Here is a 21,031-nt window from a genome sequence, read left to right as displayed (position 1 = left end):
CCCTCATCACGATGCGTTAGATTCCTAGGCAGCAGCTACAGAACTAAAAGTAATACCGTATGTAAATTAAAACCCTTTCCAGAACAACACCGAAAACGTCTTGGTTTACAACAGAACATCTACAGAATATAGGAGTCCTTCACATCAAATACTGTTTCGAAATAGACCAGCTTACTCTGTAATGGTTATTTATAGAAAGTATGTTCAGAGGCTGAAGTGCAGTTGTAGAGACACCTCAGATAAGTTTTAGACCGTTCCATTTATTTTTTTTTTTGAGTAGTTTGCACACAATTTTCAGCATAGTTTACTTCAAAAATAACTTGATGTTTCCATAGCAGGCTTAAGTCTGCAAGCAAACCACCACCACCTCCCCCTTTGTTAAGGACATGTGTATTTTTCTCTTTTAGACTCTTAATGTTACCAGATTGAACTAATTCACCTTTCTAAACTTAACCCTTTGTTAAACCGGATGATTCACACCAGCACAGCCTAAATCTGGCCTCTCAGATCCAGAATCCTGTCCTTTCCATGGTCCTGTCTCAGTCCAAGCCTTGGCTTGAGATAGCCAACCTCAGCCACCCTAATATCCCTCCAAAGTCATTATGTGCATTTTTGCTTGGTGATACGTCCCTAGAATGCAAAACAAGTACAGAATACCAAAAATGTGAAGGATTGGTAGTACTTGCTTAGAAACCAAAGTTTGATACCTGTAAGACTCAAAAAACCCCACATAACACTGAAGTCACAGTGCAAAGGAAACCCAGAGTAAACCTTTCTTAATAAATTGAATAATCATTAAAACACAGATAATGTAATAAACTGACTGAAAGACGTGTAACCTATCAAACAGGACCTAAGACCACATCAGTTCTCTGTTAATACTACACCAATCTTTCAATCATGTGATTCTGAATCTTTACTGAACTTCTCCAATTACTCCTTTGTTGGTTTTTTCTCTCCATAAATTTCATATCCAAGGGATAGACTTTCTATATTCAGATCTCCTCCTGCACCTTTCCCTCTCTTTAGTATTTATTTGGAGGGGAAAAAAATAACGCCTGCATTCCCTCCCTCCTTTCTTCCCCAATGCCTTATGGAATCAATCACAAGAACGCAAACCATCCTAGTTAAGCATTTGACAACCTCTGCCCAGGTCACGTTTCAGGGACTGTGAAACCGATTATGAGGTTCTAAACCAAACTGTTACATCAGATCATTTGCACATGGATTTGAATGGTTCCTGATTTCAGAGCAGGTCTTTTATCTCTCAGAATTTTCACACAGCAAATAAAATACAGAGCTGCTTCTGACACTGGTCATTAGACACCTACCACAATACCCACTGCTGATCACTAGGTGTGATTGAATTCTGCTTGCTCTGGTCTAGAGTAAAAATACACTGAGTGCAAAGAATATAAATGTAAAGTTTTGCATCTTCTTCCTTCAGAGTTCAAACTGGGTGAACTGTTAAAAGAGAGCATATGGGGTTTGTTAGCTTTTCCAAATAAAATGCAAATAATACCATAAAACCCCAAAATCCAGAACTCCAGGAAGAACACTACAATCATAGAATCAATTGAAATTAAGGTGTTTACTACAGAAATGTCCTTCAAAATTTCAGGCTTGGTTGATTTTCACTAGTTTTACTGTATTTAGAAAAGTTACATATATAGGGGGGTAAAGAAGCTTTTCTGAAGGCAGCTTTACCTTATTGTGGAGATACTGTTGCTATGTAGTTACTTCCCAGAGATTCACCCAAACAGGGTATACCAATAAAAAAATTTATGTTAGTGGTTTGTCTCTGCAGAAGCCTTCCTCCTCTCCAGCTGTTACACGTTCTGACATGCAGCTGTGTATTTTAAAGCCAGAAGGGACCATTAGTAGGCCTGCCAGCACTATGAGATGAGAATATCGTTTCCTGTTAAGAAATGTGAGTCTCATTTGTATTTTGACTTAGGCTGTAATCATCCTGGTTAGTCTGCTCTGGGCTTTCATCTGATACATTGAAAAGCTTGTTTGTATTTAGAATATTTTCCCTATAGTTGTACATTGTATCTTGCAACTGGGTTATTTCTCCCTAGTTTTAACTGTACATTGTAATACAAGAACTGACTACACCTCAGTAAAATCAAGTATGAGTTTCTGTACTTCAGCTTCAGAAACGCAGAACAAAAGCTATTTAATCAGGCATTACTATGAAAAGCAGAGAATATACTTCCCTGTAAAGCATGTGGAACAGCATTCTATGCTGCAAGGAGCTGGTACAACAGAGTAGGGTAGCCAGCATCGCTGATAGCTCAAGGTAACACAAATCCATGCAACAAATCCAGATTGACTTTTTAAGCTTCAAACAGAACAATACCTTACTATACTTTTAGAACAGAACTGTCTTTTATTTTTTTCATCCTCTCACAGGGTGTGTACTTGCTGAGTAACACTGCACGGTACACGCTCGTACATTGGTCTGCAGGAAAGTAATGTATCCTATCAATTAATATAGAAGGGCTTGGTGTATAATGCTGTGAAAGCAGATTGTGGCTTCTAGCCGGGCTCGCCTCAAGATGGGGTCCTGTCTAGAGACACATCTCCAGCTTCAGTAGAGTGCTATGACCTTTCCAGTACGTTGTGGACCTGATGCATCTGGTCAGCAGACCCCAGTTTTGGATCAGCCAGTTGTGTTGGCATAGAAGATTGTAAAGGAAGTGACAGGACATAGTGTCATGCTTCAGTTGTGAGATGCAGGCCTAAACAGAAGATCTGTGAAATTGGACAGTCTGACAGATCTCATATGCTGATTTCTCTTCCTTGTAACAGCCCAGTTTTGCATGTGAGGGATAAAATGCTGACATATATACACATATACATGGAAGTAGTAGCTAGTTTAGAAGCAACTTTTTTTTTCTTAGTATTAATAAATAATAATAGAAATAATTTAGATTTTGCTTCCACTTGTATTCTTATACCCAGTGTCCAGGTTTTGGCTGGAATAGAGTTAATTTTCTTCCTAGTAGCTGGTGCAGTGCTGTGTTTTGGCTTCCGTCTGATAACAATGCTGATAACACGTGGATGTTTTAGTTGTTGCTCAGTAGCACTTACCCTGATCAAGGACTTTTCAGTCTCTCATCCTCTGCCAGCATGGAAGAGCCCAGCTGGGAGGGAGCAGAGACAGTACACCTGACCCAAACCACCTAAAACGATATTCAGTACCATATGATGGCAGGAAAAGGGACTTTCAGCCTGAAGGAGTAACCTTGAGAGGCACCCTGCACAAGGGGAGATCACCACTTTGCAGCCTGCTGCCGTACAGGAGAGCTTCATGACACCAGTTAGTAAATCTGCACGCAGGTTTAATTCTTAAATCCTCATACTGCATCTGACTGTAAGCAGAAGAAAGAGTCTTGTGAACTTTCTTTGGAGACTGGAAACAATATGTTGAAAAAGATTTTGACTGGGAGAAATTAATTTAGAAAACTAGTAGTTGAAGGTGTACGTTTCTTCTGCTAGTTAAGTGGGGAAAAAAATGTTACTATTTCTTGCCAAGATGAAATTTTGTACCCCTCTGGCAAGTTTAACTTCTTTGGCTGAAGAACCCAACTTAATTTTCTTACTTTTGAAATATTGATGTCTCAAGAAAAAGCCAAGATAATGGAGGAAATTGACATTTCAGGCTGTTATTTGGAATCATTCAAAGATTTAATCAGAATTTAGGGCAGTTTGAATGCCAACACAGCTGGGTTTGTGGTATGTATTACATGTGTGGGTTTTTTCCTGTTCTTTTCTAGCTTCTGTCCTTGCCCTTCATTCATTCTGAGAGCCTGAATTAAAGTCACAAGTGCCATTTCTTATTTGACAGTGGCCAACAAGTATTATTGAGCTAGCTGAAGAGATTCACAGAGTTAGCTAGCAGCAGAGTTAACCATGTTAGAGAGTTAGAGAACGGTTCACAGGGCACAGCTGTTGTCAATGCTGACTTGCCTACCAAAGAGATTTTACCAAATTCCTTAGAAGTGAAAGAGCTTTACTACAGGAGGCTTTGCTCAGAAGTGCACTGATAAGATCTGCTGAAGTGAATATCAGGGCATCACACAGAAGACATTTTCTTTCCTCAATTACAGAATTTGCTAAGCTGGATCTGAAAATATGACTTGTTGACAGTCATCTATTCTGCTTTGAATTTACTGATGTACTTACTGTATGTGGTCAGTCATATTGTACAGACTTACATGTACTTTAACGAATCAGTAGTTTGATATGTATTTATTCCCAGGCTGTATGAGAGGGTGCTGAGATTGGGTACTGAAGCAGCAAAAACTTTGCTTATGGCAAGGACATAAGTGAAGACATTTAAGCATCAGGGTGAGCTTAAGTATCCCTACAAGCAAGTAGTGATTTGGTGATTAAAGTCATGCTCAGAAGTAGGCAGTGATGTCCCCTGGGGGATTTCACTGCCTCAGGACTACTTGGTTTAATTGCAATGAATTTAAAGCCCAAGTTTGTTTAACTCCGAGGCTGTATATAGAAATGATACTTTTTGTAGAGACTGTATATGCTTTTTTCCACATTCCTGCTAAACTGGGTGATCTTGTTTAAGCATTTGCTTGGCAGATTTGTTTAGTTAGTTTTAATTGGTTTCAACTCTATAAATTCCAATGATAATTCAAAGTAGATCTGGCTAGCACTGCAGTATCTGGAAAGTATAATTTGAAAGTTTCTTTACTCCTGAGAGGGGACAGAAAGGGAAATCCATCTTTTTTGTTTTTTTTTTTTTTTTTTTAAATTCTTACCCTTCTCTAACAACAGCATTGTCCTACAACAACATGTACATACTCTCCTATTCAGACCATATATAAACATGTATGGGCTTGTATGTAGGTTTTTAAGCAAATATATTAATGTCAATGACAGAGTCTGTGCAATTTTAAATATGGTACTATTGTAAATACTGGCAGGAAATTCGTTTAAACAGAAGCGCATGTTTTTTAATCTTTTAACATGTTAAATCAAGATCCATATTTTATAGACCTCTCTTTTAGAAGTATTTTAGTTTGTCTCTTTGTGGGTGTTGCAGTTTAACCGCAGCTGGCAACTGAGTACCATGCAGTCACCGGGAAAGGGCTAGGCTTTCTGGTTTTTTGTTTTTAAACATAATCTCACATTTTTGGTGAAAAATAAGTTTAGAACCAATGAAAAATATTATTATTTAAGGTTACATAAACATCAAAGGATATATGTCAAAGGTTGTGATGCTGCAGCAACAACCCAAGTGTTTGTTCCGCACAAAGCCTTTTTTCTGCAGTATGGAAAAAAGCCAGTATGAGACGCAGACCATTGGTTAAGTTTGCAAAGCTGGCAAACACCAGTGTAGCTTATCCACAGGAAAACTCCTGCTAGGCAAACTTTACTTTATTAAATGACTCTCCCTTTGTTTTGGTATTTGTTTGGAACATAACTTGCCAGCCCTACTCTCTAAAGCATCCCAAAACCCCTTAATGGTATTCGAGACACATTTTTTGCTGGTAGCAGGGTCAGGATAAGATTCAAAATGTAAGATACTAGAAAGTGAGGACAGTGTGTCACAGCTTTGTTGCTCTCTTGCAGACTTGAGTTTATTTGCAGACTTGGGTTTATTTATTTTTCTCCTTTCCTTCCTGTCTGTTGAGAACACCTGCTTGCTTGTGGCATCTTTTCTGTACACACTGGTTGCAGAAAGATACCATCTTCATGCCAAAGGATATGAAGGGAGGGAATGGCCAGTCAGCTGCTTCCTTTAGCACATGAGCAGGGTGGAGAGTACTGAGCACAGAGAACTTACGATCATATCCATAGGAGAGCTCTGTATCAATAAATACGGGATATTCTCTGCTGGAGCTAGGCAGGGTTCAAAACATTAAACAAAGCTGTTCTTGCTGGCTGGGTGGAGTAAACTGAAAATTCCTCTGAAGGCTTACACTTAGGAAATCAAGTTGGATCAATTCCAAAACTGGCCCACCTGATCAAAGAGGAAAATATTGACTTTAATGTACGCTCGTTACATGCTGAGGAATTTGTTTTACACCCTTTTCTCAAACAGAGTGTAAAAATTTAATGATACTGTCCCTAACATTGGAAAGAATCAGTGAGCAGATTAAAAGAAGAAAATGAAAGTCAGTAGCTTTTATGGCAGTACCTGCCAATTTTTAACTACTAAGTTGGTGATGGGGAGTCTTTGTGTGTGACCTAGACTTAACTGAGTAATACAAGTATATCTCTTCTAAAGCTGGGCTGCAATTCCTCCACTATCAGAAGTCAGAACCAGGAAGCCGGGACATCCCTAAGTTACTGGCTACCTGTTTTGAATATCTCAGAAGGAATTAATCGTTTCTGGAATTTCAACAGTGGAAAGAGGAACCAATCTGTGGATATGCTTCAGTAATCTAAGCTTGAATGAATGGGCAGGGGTGTCACACAGCCTCATCCCTTCTTTACCAAAGATCCAAAGCCTCAAATGGACACCTACAGAGATGACAGGAGACAAGAACATGCAATGGCAGGGAAAACAAACAAAGATGCTGCTGGCAGAAATAAAGCAAATTATGAAATGGGTGTTTTGTTTGCTTTTAAATCTGTGTACCAGTAGCAAAATCTAAACAGAGAGGCTCATCGAGTTATTGATGACTGGTCCACAGTGTAGGGAAATAGTTGGATAAAACTTACTTCCATGCCTGATAATGACATAAATGGGAATTGGAGGGAGCAGTAGAATGCTGGCCTTCAGGGTGACATCAGTGCTGAAATGCATGACCGTGGCTTTGAAATGCTGGCATGCACTGAAGTAGTTGGTTTTCCCCCCCATAATTTATATTTTTGTATTTGTTCCGCCTGTATTCCATGATGTAAAAGCATGGTAAAATCCCCCATTTCTACAGAAAACAAATAAGGGGGCACCAGAAAGTGTATGAATGACATTAGGAAACGCTGTGATTTCATTTGGCAGTACTGCTGGGTGCTGCACCTTTATTTTCTGTGTTGCTGCCCCAGAATGCTTTGCACAGTTGGATGTTAATTACAGTTTTAATGATACAAGTAGGAGTGTGAACTTAAGCATAAACAGCTACAAAGGAGAGAGTTAACTTTAGCTGATACACAGAGATGAAGCATGAGGAAAGGACACAGAATATGGTCTAACTGACAAGAAATGTGAAAAATCAGAGATGAACACCCATGAAATTACATGGAGAGACAGGCCACGGGAATGTTGCAGGGCTAGAAACTGGAAAGAGCGTTGGGGAGGCCCATTTCATTGGTTTTTCAGCTGCATGATTTGGCAAACTCACTTGATGCCTGTTGCTGTAAACCAGTAGTAATTCCACTGAGCAGCAGAATGGAGTAATACAGTGATGAATAAAGCCCATTATCAAAGGAAAGGAAGAAAAGGGAGAGAATTTTTGAAGCATTTCCTCAAGCAAGCATGGGACTAGGAGCACTGCTTGTGAAAGAACGGATGCTGTCATGTGTTTTTCTGACTATGTATTTGGCATGTATTACAGCATTGAGAGACCTCTGAGAAAGAAACAAGCAGAGAAAAAAAGATAAAGCCATTTCTGCAATGGTTGTGTTGGACGACTGACATTGCTGAGGTAACTAATGGACTAGAGAACTAATGGAAGCAAACCAGTCTTGAGACAAACTTAATGCAGTCCTATATACACAAAGGGCACACTCAGATGAACCTCTAACGGTAGCTGTAATGAAGTTACTGTATAGTCTTCTCCAACAAAAACATACAAATTTGGGTTCGCACCTTTAATTGATAAAGCAAAACATTCTGAGAAAGACTGAACAGCAAAAGCTGTTCTTTATAACATGTTTACATTAGTGAATGTATACCAAAATGCTCCACAAGTTCACAGTGATGTAATTCAAAGCTGAAAATTAATCTAAAAAGCAAACAAATATTACTGCTTTCTGGACAGGTAGGGGCAGAATTTGAGCTCTTTAAGGTGAACCATTAGTTTTTCACTTCATCTTGGTGCCATCTCTCAATAAATCTGTCTGCTTGTGGAACTGCTTCCGATAGGCGACTTTCTTTAAACATATGAAGAGTATCTGTATAGCTACTGAACAGGTTTTCAGTATAAATTACTGCTTAGGTTTCTTAGAAGAAATCATGGTGCTTCACCCTGTGCATATATTAAAGTGAGTGGCTGGTGTTTCTCACCAAAAGCAGTCTCACAGTAGCTTTTGGTTATCAGACCACTTATGTAGTTACTAAACCTAGTACCTTAACACAGTAGTTTGAATCATAGCCTTTGAAAAGTAATTACTTAAGATAATCATATCTCTCTGTATTTTTTTGCAGGTAGTTTAAGTCTTTGTAGCTGGGTAAACACTAATTTCATTCACATTTTCAGAATTACTTTTCCATTAATTAGAAGTTAAAATAAGACAAATCCACAGGATTAATTGCAAATCTGAAGTTTGAAAGCCTGTAATCTATCCCATTTTTAGCTCTCTAAAATTCTGAGAATAAGTTTCTGAAGCACAACATAATATCCTTTGGCAAATCAATATACATAATGAAAAGAAGGAAACTGTACACAGGAGCTTCAAGGCATTGTTTCTTAAACCTAAACAGAAGCTAAAGCTAAAGTCAATACTTATTAATAATTTGCAAGGATGCTTGGAATAAGAATACTTTAGGCAAGCCAGTTATATGAAAAGAGACTGCTTGTGGCTCTCCGGCTCACAGGTACCTGGAGCTGGGCTGAGCTGACTCATTGCCAAATTCCCATGTGAAGCAGAGGGAAGCAGAGATTCTGGGAAATTCTCATCCCCAAAACAGCTCATGGGGTTTTATTTAAGTTTATCTAAAATAACTGAAAAGTACTTCATTTGGACAGTGTGATTCTGTGATAACACTATTTATGTTTCAAGGTGTTTCAAATTCATAGCATAAGAATGACATGCATTCATTGCTGTTTTTCCCAAGGGGGCTTCAGTTTTCACTTCATCTACACTTCTTACCCCAAGAGAAGTATACAAATTTTGGCCCTATCTCAGAAGATATTAACAATATGAAAACTATGACTAATCAGACAACAATAGACTTGGTTACACAGCTTCTAAGCAGCAGTGAATCAGAAAATTAACTACCAGCCATGATGCACCAGAAACTACTTCATGTACCCCCTTCCTGAGAGCAGCACGCACACATTACAGAACAGATCAGTCCACTTACATGATGTTAAGTGCCACCTTCATCATTCACGACAGCAGTGTTTGATTCTTGTAATTCTCCTCTTCCTCATTTACAGGAGGGAAACCCTGCATGACCTATAGTTGTTTCCCTCAACAGCAATAGTTGCTATCTTTGCAGTTTCCTTTTTAAACTACTGTATTTTTAAGGAACTGTTTGAACAGGGGGCTTTTATTTATTGTTATATTGAAACCAAACCTTGAGCTAGTAAGAACAATATTATGGTAGTGCTCTAGTTCTAAAACCAGAGCTGCTGTTTTCACAGGACACTTCAAATTGCTGCACAAAACTTCTAACTGTTGAGCGCTGAGATGTGTGCAGAGCACAAAGCCCCACTTACTCTGAGCAGCAAAGCAGCAGTAGGCTATTTTTCAGAGGTTATTGCTGATCATTATGTTTTGGGTTACAGTTAAAACTCAGAACAGTGATTTTTGAAGGAGAGGGCAGGGTGGATCAAAATTACTGCAACTTGTATTGCAGGGCAGACCATCACAGAAACAGCGTTCATTTCAGAAGTTAATGATCTCCTGAGAGCAAGAGACAGCAGTCTTAATGCTAGTATGACCTGATCAGCAGTTGTTCAGAAAGCTGAGTGAAAAGGAAATAACTAGACTTCAAGAACCTGGCAGAGGCAGATGGAATTGCCCGAAACACCTGTCTGTGCATTGCACCCAGTTCTGTCTTCTACACGTATTCCACAGCTTTCTGTCTTGCTATGGCTCATGTTCAGCCCTTTGGCTGGAGACACCAGTGAGGTCTCCCGGCAATTTTAGCTTATATAATGCTATCTAAATAAAGACAACACTCAGCTCTGCTCTCTTGTCCTCATAAAATTGGCTTTCGTAAACTCTGACTGATACAGAGAAAATATCTTGGCCATAGAAACCTTTTCAGAGATGATTCAGTCTTCATAAAGCAGTAGTTTGTCTTTTCAAGAATCTCAGCAAAAGAAGCCCACTTTCTTTTTCCCAACATGACATAAATTTACGGTCTCATCTGTATAGAAGCCCCGGAGAGACAGATGTTTTGGTTTCCAGTTGTAGGAAACCGGACCAGCAATTCTGTTTCTTCTGGGGAGAGCACTGCCATGTCTTTTTCTCAGCATATACTTAAACAGCCTCATCTGATGAATTTCCAGCTGTAGGGGCAGTCATGTTCACAACAGGCCACTGCCTTGAAATGCTACAAATCCAAAGATACTCAAACTAGGACGTGCTCTAAAATAGATTTCCTCCTCTGAAGTGGTCTTCCGCCTGACTTTGTTCGCTCTTCAAGTTCCTCCTACTGCTATTACCAATGCGGCTCTAGAAAAGTCGTGTCTGTATTAGGACACTACCAGATTGGCATATGAAGTATTAATTTGAAGGTCAGGAAACATAATACTTAAACTAGTGCTGGTGATTCCTCAGTGGCAGCACTTGCCACGTTGGAATGGTAACAGAATAGTGACAAGTACAGAGGAATCAATAAGAAAAACAAATCTGCTGCTGATATGGGCTTATGTAAAACATAAGCCATCTCTTCACCACCCAGTCGTTCTCCTCACTGCAGACCTTTGAAGTCTCTAATCACTGACTGTTAATTATATATCATCCCTGTCACACAGCCATGCCCTGGTGATGTAGAGGACATGGAATATATAGGTACTCTGTTCCCGAGATACTGATGAGGAATAGTCTTCCCAGGATTAAGTTTTAAACCAGTTTTCCTTCAATATCATTCAGGAAGAGGCAGCTTGAGAATGCTTTCCTATTTGACACTTGCATAGTGAACATACACTGGAATGGCCTTTCACAGCATTGCTGAAGTTAATGCCCTAATAAAAGCAGCTTCTCTTCAATGGACTTTGTTTGCTTTACCCTGACTTTATCCTCAGGGGATTGAAAATTTAGCAATAATATTTGTATGGTCTTGAACTCTCTTGTTTTCAGAAAAAAAGCATGTTGTTAAGTTCAGAGAGGAGTCAAAAGGTGTTTTCCTTTAGTTTCATTTTGTCACGTTCTAGGAGGAACAGAATTGAACAGCAGAAACCTTCTCCCCCCCCAAAAAAAAAAAACAGCTGGCCACTAGAGCTGTTTTAGAGAACTTATTTCAACTCTAATCTTTAAAAGTATAAAAAGTGTAATAATAATTTGGGGATTCCTATAACAATAGAAGTTTGGTGAGATGTTTGCAGCTAGGATTTAATACAATTTAGTTTTAAGTACTGCAAAGCACCCGCAAACTACAAGGCAGGAATGATTACTGAAGTGCTTAAACAAGCAAGCCATATGTAAGTGATGACACAATTGTCTTCTTTACCAGTCCTTTTAAAACACAGACATTATCTTTGGCAGAAAGATGCTTTCCCTGTGACAAATCTGTGAGCTGCTGGAAAAATTGACACTGATGTTCAGTAGGGAACACCGAGTCCTGTGGAGACAATGGGACGTAAGACTTTCCTCCCTCCACCCCCCATTGTGTTTGTTGCTGGTGGAGTTCCAAGAGAATGTGGAAAAAAGATTATTTGGTTTCTATGGCCCTGAAGCAATCATTTCCAGTAGCCACCTAGTGAGCTTAAAGGAAGTCTGCTTGCTTTAATTTTTTCCCTGAAAATGATGATAAAACAAGTTAATAAAGGAACGTGGTACTTACCCTTCATGAGGTTCAAATTCAGGAGTTTAAAACATATTGTTGACTTTCACACAGGCAAGTGTTCCTTGACACCTGGACTCCGTTGCTTAATAGCTCCTTTCATATCAACGGGAATGTAAATGTGCTCCGAGTGAGGTGCATGCTTTAGGGTCCTGCTGAGTCATGTCCTTTGCATGTCACAATCATTACTGAAAAATGTGGTTGTGACCATACACCAAGTTAGGACAAGAGCATTTGTTATGGAAGGTAGAGTATGGCAGTCCATGAAGCTGCTGTGCATGTGAATGGCAGGGTGGGGAAGGACTGCCAAGCATTTAGACCTCTTCCAGATTCTGCCATTTCTTGAGGAGTCCTAGATGCTAGAAGCCATTTATTTTGAAAGCAGTGTTATTTCTTCAGGTGCACTGCTTGCATACACACAAGATCTTGATTTCTGCAGGTACATGATGGCATAACCACATCACCACCACAGCAGCATAACAAATCTGCTTTTTAATGGAATGCTTCGTACATACTGAATTCAGTATGAACCAAGATAACATAAAGTCTTTCCCCATTTGATAGCAATATTTAGGCCTCTAGTATGCAAGATGTGTGCTAGTATGCGTGGCTCTGAGAAATGCAGTGTACCAAATGGTTGATGCAAAATCTACTAAAATTAATACGCTCACTTCAGTAAGCTGTGGATTAAACTTCAAAGTCAGTTTTGTTTCTGAAGTTTTAGTTTCAATAGAGATTTCTGTAATGACAGTGGAAGAGAAAAATATAAAGGATGAAACCACATCTACAATTAAGTAGCAATGCACAGCTATCATTAAATGACACGGCTTGTTTTCCTTCCCATAGAGATCTTTATATATGAAGAAAGGCACCTTCCCTCTCACCCCTTCAAGAAAATTGTTTTAGCTTTTAGTTTCTTTGAGCCATTGTGAAAAATGAGTATATTTCATTGTAAACAGCAAAGTGTTTTACTGCTTTCAACTGCCAGAAGTAGATGCAGAAGAGAATACAACAGGAACCATATTCCAGAAACTATGTACTGTCTGCCTTAATAATCTGCATCTCCACTTGCCTTCATTTGCTCATGTTCATATTATTAGCCTATAATTACTAAGTCCAGTTTACTCATAATGACAGTTCTGCATTAAGAACAACCTTTCTCTGTCTGTGCTGAGGGAATCTATTAAAATATTAAATTGAGGAGTAAGTTATTCTTGTTTTGCCACTTCACAGAAATCTTTCCTTTGCTGCTTTGACGCCCACTCCTGTAGATCAGCTGTAGGAAAAGTCTAACTGGAATCAGCAAGGGTAGCATGTGAATGAAGCTTCTACCACACGTGTTTGTCAAGACAGCAGGGGTTGAGCCTCTGAACACACTGAGCCACACGTACTAGTCTCTACAAATAAATTAATTATAAGTAAAAGGATACATAAAAGAGAATAAATAATGCAAACTAAATACAGAGGGAGACTGTGATGTCCATAAGATGTTCAAAAGCATGGGTGCTTGTATTTTTGCAGAAGTTTAGATAATTTTCTTACAATTACTCTGTGTTAATGTTAACAATAGTCTAAATTTCAAATCCACCAAAATATCTTCATTCTAGATTTATAGGAAGCAAGCCTACATTTAAAGCTGCTGACTAGCACTATAAGTTTATGACAAGCTGTATTTGTAACCCACGTCATTTCAGCTCCAATGTTGTAGTCCTGGAATTGGACTAATGCCTATTACCAGAAAAGGCACTTTGTTTTGCAAACAAAACACTACTTAAAAACTCAACTTTCTTTTCCTTCTTTGGTTTCCCCAAGACACAGGAAGCCTGATCCAGCAATGAGTCAAATCTGAGATCTCATGACAATGTGCCAAAAGGAGTAGCAGCACTCTCTTAATTGATCTTTGCAAGACTAAATACAACATTGTTTAGCCAGTTCTTCTCGTCATTTTCCCCTCCTAATTTTTAATATTAAAAGTATTAGATAACTGTTTAGTTTTCAGCTACTAGGTTTTCTTGCTTGAACTAGTAGTGCAGCACACTAAACACAAACCATTGACACTGGTTTCATACAAAAACATGACCATGGTTCTTGAGCCATGACAGTAGTCTTAAAGGTGGACTGCAGAATATTTGAAGCTACCTCACATTTGACTGACTCTGCCAGTATAGGCTGACCTTTGCCAGTTTTTCTGTGAATCTTTAAAATGTATTTTAAATCAAGTTATGCAGCACAGAAAGCTAAGTCATGACCATTTACAGAACACAAAACCACCAAGATTATGATACCTAAAGAATGCTGACACCAAAGCCCAGTGCCACTCTCTGTAGCTACAGTGTTAGCTAAACCCAAAACCTGATGCTGCTTTGATTTTGGATGAAAAAACAACTGGGTCTCACTGTTGTGATTCAGTGCTTGATGTCTTCAAGACAGTTGACAGTAATCCTTTCAGGAAAAACTATTAATCTGGTCAAACACGTTTTCCATATCTAAGTCATCACTACTCCAGCAATGTCTTAAGACTTACAGCAAGTCTTACTACCTTTACTCAGACTAGTACAGCTCCTTTTCCAGGGATCAGATCTCTCCAACCGCAGTGAAAATGGATTCACATTCTGTTTCTCTAATGCTTAGGTATGCCAAAACATTTAGATATGTCTAAAAACATTTCAGGCAGAGATGGAATCAGGATAGATCGTCTTGCAGAAGAAAGGAGCAAGCGTCTTTTAATTAAGGAAATAAAATCTTCTAATGAGTTCAGAGGTGGAAGTTTACTAGATTAAGGCTGCAGAACAGGAATAGAAAACAAGCTGTGCCCTGAGGATGGTCTTCTAGTTGAAGAATAGGAAGACATGTTCATGGAGCAGTTAGCTCAGACAAGCCTATTGGGTACACAGCATTTCAGTTTGTTAATAGACTCTGTCTCTATTGATTGACACTCTTCATATGATCAAGTTGTTTTATCACAATGTTAGGGGTTTTACCAGATAGATTAATGATCAATAACCTGAAAATAAATTATAACCTCCCAGTTTACCTGGTATAAATCTGAAAAATACATGCATTTCACTTTGTATTGTCAAGCATAAATTACCATGCTCTTTCCAGAATGGGATATCTGTTGTGGGACTGCTTTGTTTTAGGATTCCTCTCAATGGTTGCACATTAAGTAATGGTTGAACATTAACTAAATACCAACAATGGTATTTTCTTCTAGTTCCTTACTTAGAACATTGATTTGTACATTCAAGTCTAAACTACACACCAAAGAGACTGCAAATTTCAAATTGCAATGTTAAACTTCCTCCAAAATACCCTTTAAGTATTTAGAATTACTTTAAGAAACACACAAGCACACTGTAGAGGACAGATACCCCATCTATGCAAACCCAAAGTGCTTTCCTCTCCATATGAGAGAGGATGGTCTAAGGTTAAGCCAACAAGGTACGGATCAAGTAGCATTAGGTCTGACAGTGCTACAGTAAGAGAAGATATGGACCTGAAGGACATTACAGGTATTCCCTGCAGTGATGCTCTGAGCAGTCACTCACAGATTTGCCTCTCTTGTGCTACAGTTTTTACCTTCTTTCTTCTGGCTACTGAAGCCCTTTATTCAGGTGGAGATTTACTGAAGGTGGTATGTGGAAGTGGGCTAATGTAACTCTTCAATTAATCCTGTCTCTTGCTGTTTTCCTCCAGAGCTAGCAACAAGTAACAAGACATTGGAGAAGGGTACTAGAGTGCATACTGATAGAGACAACAGTGAATCAGTTCCTGAGGTGGTGAGCATCCTTTATCCAGATGGAATTGTAATAATGATTCTTCTTGGACAAGACAGATACAGTCATAAAAAGCCACAACTTTTGAAATTCTGCTAATCTAATTGCTCTTGTGAGCCCAGTTTGGTTATACTGATGTGTATATATTTGAAAATCATAATGGAAGAAAGACACAAAGTGAACAACTGATGCTTTTAACTTTGCAGTGTCTTGCCCTCACTTCTTTCTTGAGACAGTTGAAGGGTTAACAGTCTGCTAGGTACATCTGGACTGGAACTGGGCTCTTATTAACTGGAGATACTGCTCTACAGAAAGAGTTTTAGCTACAAACTTCTATTTCAGGGTGCAGTTCAAATATATCTGAAGACTGGATGGCAAGAATCTTCAATTTGAAAAATACAATTAAGATGTAGAGCATGGGCTTGCATCACAGAGTGGTTTAAAATGTAGTTCAAGATTCTTTCGGGGTAATTAAGACCAAAGGATCAGAATCGTTTTCAGACAAAATTAAAGAGGTGGAAAATGTATATGATTATATGTTCACTGCTTTAATAGAAGAAAATAAAGGGTTTGACCCTAAGAGAAGCAAAATGGAAACTCATCTGGAACAGACAAGTGTCACTTGAGTCAGGTGCCTGAAGGAATTGGCAGTGTCAAAAAGCTTTCTGCTCCTACCTCCTGTTTTGAAAAAGTGGATGGCAGATATGTTGAAGCAGTGTTTTAGGGAAAATTCAGAAGGTATTATGAGCTAGGAGAATGCCTGAAAGGAAGTGTCTGAGAACATTAAAGTAGCTCATTTGACACATTTAACCAATTTTCATAGTGACATAGGTTATAAGAGATTCTTTTTATCTTCAGCTGTGGCAATTTTCATACTGTACATTAATGTCCCTGAAAAGTCTTGGAAAAAAGCTCTAGCTATTTGTCATTCATACATCCCTCTTCCCAGTATTCAGACTCTGACTAGATTAATAGTCCTGCTCCTAGATTTCCTTCGCTGTTGTATGCCTGGGAAAAAAAGAAATGGCTATAGCAATAGAGAATTACCATACTCTTGAACACTTCTAATATTCAAGCATTACATATATGGAAATCCCCTGGAAAATCTACTGGTGCAAGGTGATCAGCCCAGTGATACTTCTATGCTTTCCAGTTTTCAGCTCCTAGATAGAATCTTGTTTGAGTTAACAAACAGCTTTGGTATATTGGTCCCATTCTCAGTGAAAGACTTCACTCTCATGTGCAATTATTGCAGATAGATGTAAGTGCATGATCCTTTTTAAACCATGATTGGATTTTACCTGGAAATATGTGGCATTCACTGGGCAGGCATCCTTATTACAGCTTAAGTGCAGGGCCTCCCAACATAAGGAGGACATGGACCTGTTGAAGCAAGTGCACAGGAGGGCCACAAAGATGGTTCAAGGGCTGGAGCACCCCTGCTATGAAGACAGGCTGAGAGAGTTGGGCATGTTCAGCCTGGAGATAAGAAGGCTCTGGGGAGACTTTATAACAGTCTTCTAATACTTGAAGGGGACATACAAGAAATCTGGAGAGGAACTTTTTACAAGGACATGTAGTGATAGGAAGAGGGGGAATGGCGTTAAACCCAAAGAGGGCAGATTTAGATTAGATATTAAGAAATTATTTACTGTGAGGGTGCTGAGACTCTGGCGCAGGTTTCCTAGAGAAGCTGTGGCTGCCCCATCCCTGACAGTGTTCGAGGCCAGGTAGGATGGGGCTTTAAGCAACCTGGTCTAGTGGAAGGTGTTCCTATCTATGGCAGGGGGGTTGGAACTGCATGATCTTTAAAGGTCCTTTCCAACCCAAACCATTCTGTGATATAATATGAAGTCTGATGTTCCTTACACATCACATTTATTGTGTGACATAGCAAAGGGTGCCCTTGCAATACTGTCCTTACAGACATCCTATGTTGGCAGACAGTAACCCTGAACTATGAGAGAGTTTCCATATAGGCCACTTCTCCCAAGACAAGAGGAAGTGATTCCAAGTCTTCCTCTTAGAGTAAGCTTTGGACACACAGGCTCTTCATCCTACATAAAACCTTAGCGATTATGTCTTTTCAGCTTAATTGGAATGGAAAAATAAGTCTTAACTAACAGGAGCATAAAGGAAAAATATTTTCTTGAGATCCCTTCCAGTGGTATCTAGATGACCTTGTTCTGGACAGTGAACATTAACTTGACATTTCAATTTGATATTAACTCCATGATAAATGATGGCATGAAAAAAACAACTAGCACATCATCATTTCTGACACTACTGCAGCTCTATGAAAAGGCAGCAAAAGTGACTTAAAAGTACTGAGGAGACAAAACCTAGGAGCCATTTAATATATCTGCTATTATAAAAAGATTTACTGCTCTTGATTTTTAGTAGTTTTCCTGGACCAAAGTGTGCACTGTGTGCTTCAAAGTTAGACATACTGAATTAGCATTATAGTTTCAACTGGTCGGAGGGAACAAGACTTGTAGAAGAATGCAAATAATTAAAGTATGCTAGCAAGTATTAAGATGAGCATTGTAATACCTAGGCTTAGAGGTTGAAATTAGAAGCACAAGAAAATCCCAGTAAGTTACATACCAGGTCAGATGAACAACTGGAAAAGCAATATAAGTTTCTGACAGTCAGTTTCATGCTGTCTCCCTGCCAATAAAGCCTAATTTTCTTTAGTACAAAAGGAGTACAACTCATGCCTATTAATTTAAAATAATGTAAAGGCCAGTACTACTTTAATGTAGCCGCACCTGGAATGATATGTTAGTGTTTAAATGGGAGCTTAATATGAGTTAAGGAGAATAATAATGAGAATAGACCAAATGATGGGGAAAAAGGGGGATGATAATCAGATGGAGGGGACAGAGTTGTCTATTGGGCCAAGTAAGAAATCGTAAAAGCAATGGATATTCTGGAGTACAGATGAGGGAGTAAATTGGATGAAAAATAGATTTTTAAAATGCAAATATGAGGTAAAAAGAAAAAGAGAACTGAAAAGGACAAGGCAAAAGTGGTTAGTGAAAAAGTCATGGGGAAGTTTTGTTGACTGAACAAGTGCAGTGACCTTAAAAGAACAAGTTTGACAGAGTGAAAAACTTAAGTAGTACTTGAAACCTTAGGAGACATTTTAACAGGGAAGACACTCCTTTAAATTTATCAAGATCAATTTTGATGAGGATTTCATTTTGTACTGTTGCAGCTCAGGAAAAATAAACTCTCAACTCTTGTGTAATTACGACTTTAATCCTGAATCCCCTGAAATGTATTGCTGATAATCGGTACCTTTGGTACCAATACCTTTGGTATTGTAGGTAGAATTTTTACAGTATTAGTTATCAGTTTTGGTTAGGAGCCTCTGTATTCCATCAGTTAGAAGTAAATGTGTAAAAAACATTCATGCAGGCCCAGTCTAAGCAAGGTAATGACACGTCTGAAAGCTTCTGTATTGCCCAGCACTAGGCTCTCAAAGTACACATGGTGAGTGCTTCAGTAACTTAAATCAATGGATTATCTCCTTGAAATAGAATCCATGTTCTTATATCTTCTGGAATACCATGCATAGCAGCTGACACATTGAATGAGAAGCTGCCAAAATTCAGTGACAGGAAACATTATTAGATGCACAGGCCCCAGTATCTTAATGTATATGAAGATGCTTCTTGGCTAATACTGCCAATCCAGAGATATTTCTTTGACCCACATCTCTGAATTGTCATCTTTACAGTAGTCCACTTTAGTGCAGTGGTACACTTGGCTATCCTTTGGACACCCGAGAGTGATACTGGAGGGTAGTAGGGAGGGCACATTATGAAAATAGTCCAGCATCCAAGTTTAAAGTTTACCGTGCCTGTAGGGGGTGAATACCTTGATACTAGTTAGGTATCTTCAAGTCATTAAAATGGAGGTTATTAAATTCAGGTTAAGAAGAAGTAGCAAGGTTGTTCATGCAAAATCCAAAATAGGTAACTGAATTACACACAAAGCACTTACAGACAGAGGATAGAAATAAGAGGGACCATACAAAATCTTATTGCAAGACCAGAAGTTCCTTCTGCTTCCCTTCTATCCAGCTGCAATTAACTAACAGCCAATGTTCTGTTAGATTCTTAACACAGATATGCAGAGGTCTGATCCATTTGCATAACTTCTGTCCTGAGGGAGTCAAGGAGCCTAGTATTGTGAATCCCTTTTTTGTACTACTAACACACTGCTTGGGGAGTTAAGAATCAAGGCTTCTTCCTCACTCCACCCTGATGAGAAGGATTTTTTAGTATTCATTCAGTCCCAGGTAATTTCAGAATTCCTCCCTCTTTGTCACTGAGCACCCCTTTATGCTTTCAAAGTGTTCATTTCCTTTAGGCCTATCTAGGAGCAATCATCACCTGCCTAGACAGTAAACAGGTTATGCTAATGATACTCAAGAAGAGTTTTAACCTGGTGTAATGTAAAACACCCTTTCTTTTCAAGGAATTCAAGACCCAGGCTGATGTTTCTTTTCCACAGAGCTTAACATACAACCTGATATTTTATGAGCGTATGCAACCTGCCAGTCTGATTTGATGTAATTGCATAATCCAGTTTACTTGCAGTTTATCCAAGACCTTATCTGAAATCAGACACTGCAGTATTTTGTCAAAGTGGGTTTGGGAAGACTACCCCTTCTGCCCCCGAACCCTTTCCCTCCAGAAATTGTTTTATGGGGACAGTATGATCTTGCAACCCCTAGATTTGATATCTAACTTAGAGGTGGTACCTCTCAACCTTGCATGGCTTTAGCTATTGATGATCCATCACTGGCAAATTTAATTTTCAACTGTCTAACACATTTCTTAAACACAGACACACACTTTTAAGCACACTATGTAACATTTATTGCTTGATAAGAGTGCAACGAATTTACCATAACCCTTTTTAGATGCAGGTGTTTGGTGAATCCATCCAAGCTAAGTTATCTTCTGCTCTACCACATTCACATCACTATCTGTTTGTTTAACATCTAAAACAAGAACAATTCTAGAGGAAATGATGTAATGCAATTGTTTGAGCTTCTGAGCCTATGCCATTAATACTCTGTACATGAATAGTGGGAAAATAGTTAGGATGTATCATTAAAGACTGGTGATGAACACACTAACAGCAAGTTTCTCATTTGTTACTGATTAACACACCTGATTCAGGTATATTCTTCACTTATTTTGTATGTGTCTTCTCTTCTTTTTCCTGATCATCCAGCAGGTCTTTACTTACCAAACTGTGTATTTTACAAAGTAGACAATACAAGCTGCTGAGTGCATTCAGCGTGCAACAGGCTTTCATGCCACCTCCACTACGTTTAGAGCTAACACCCAACCCTCCTGTATGAAAA

At 38.8% G+C, this 21,031-nt stretch overlaps 1 protein-coding gene across 3 annotated transcripts in view; it reads right to left on the bottom strand.

Annotated features, from left to right (window-relative positions):
* SLC39A10 (solute carrier family 39 member 10) overlaps positions 1–21,031 on the bottom strand; it is a 108,758-nt gene that overhangs the window by 38,175 nt on the left and 49,552 nt on the right. The window lies entirely within an intron of this gene.

Source organism: Pezoporus wallicus, unplaced genomic scaffold, assembly GCF_028554395.1.
Source record: "Pezoporus wallicus isolate ANWC-B61680 ecotype Strahan unplaced genomic scaffold, APGP_CSIRO_Pwel_v1 contig_4710, whole genome shotgun sequence".
In the NCBI taxonomy this organism is placed as follows: domain Eukaryota; kingdom Metazoa; phylum Chordata; class Aves; order Psittaciformes; family Psittacidae; genus Pezoporus; species Pezoporus wallicus.
The sequence above is the reverse complement of the archived record's forward strand: the minus strand, read 5'-3'. Positions and strand labels throughout refer to the sequence as shown.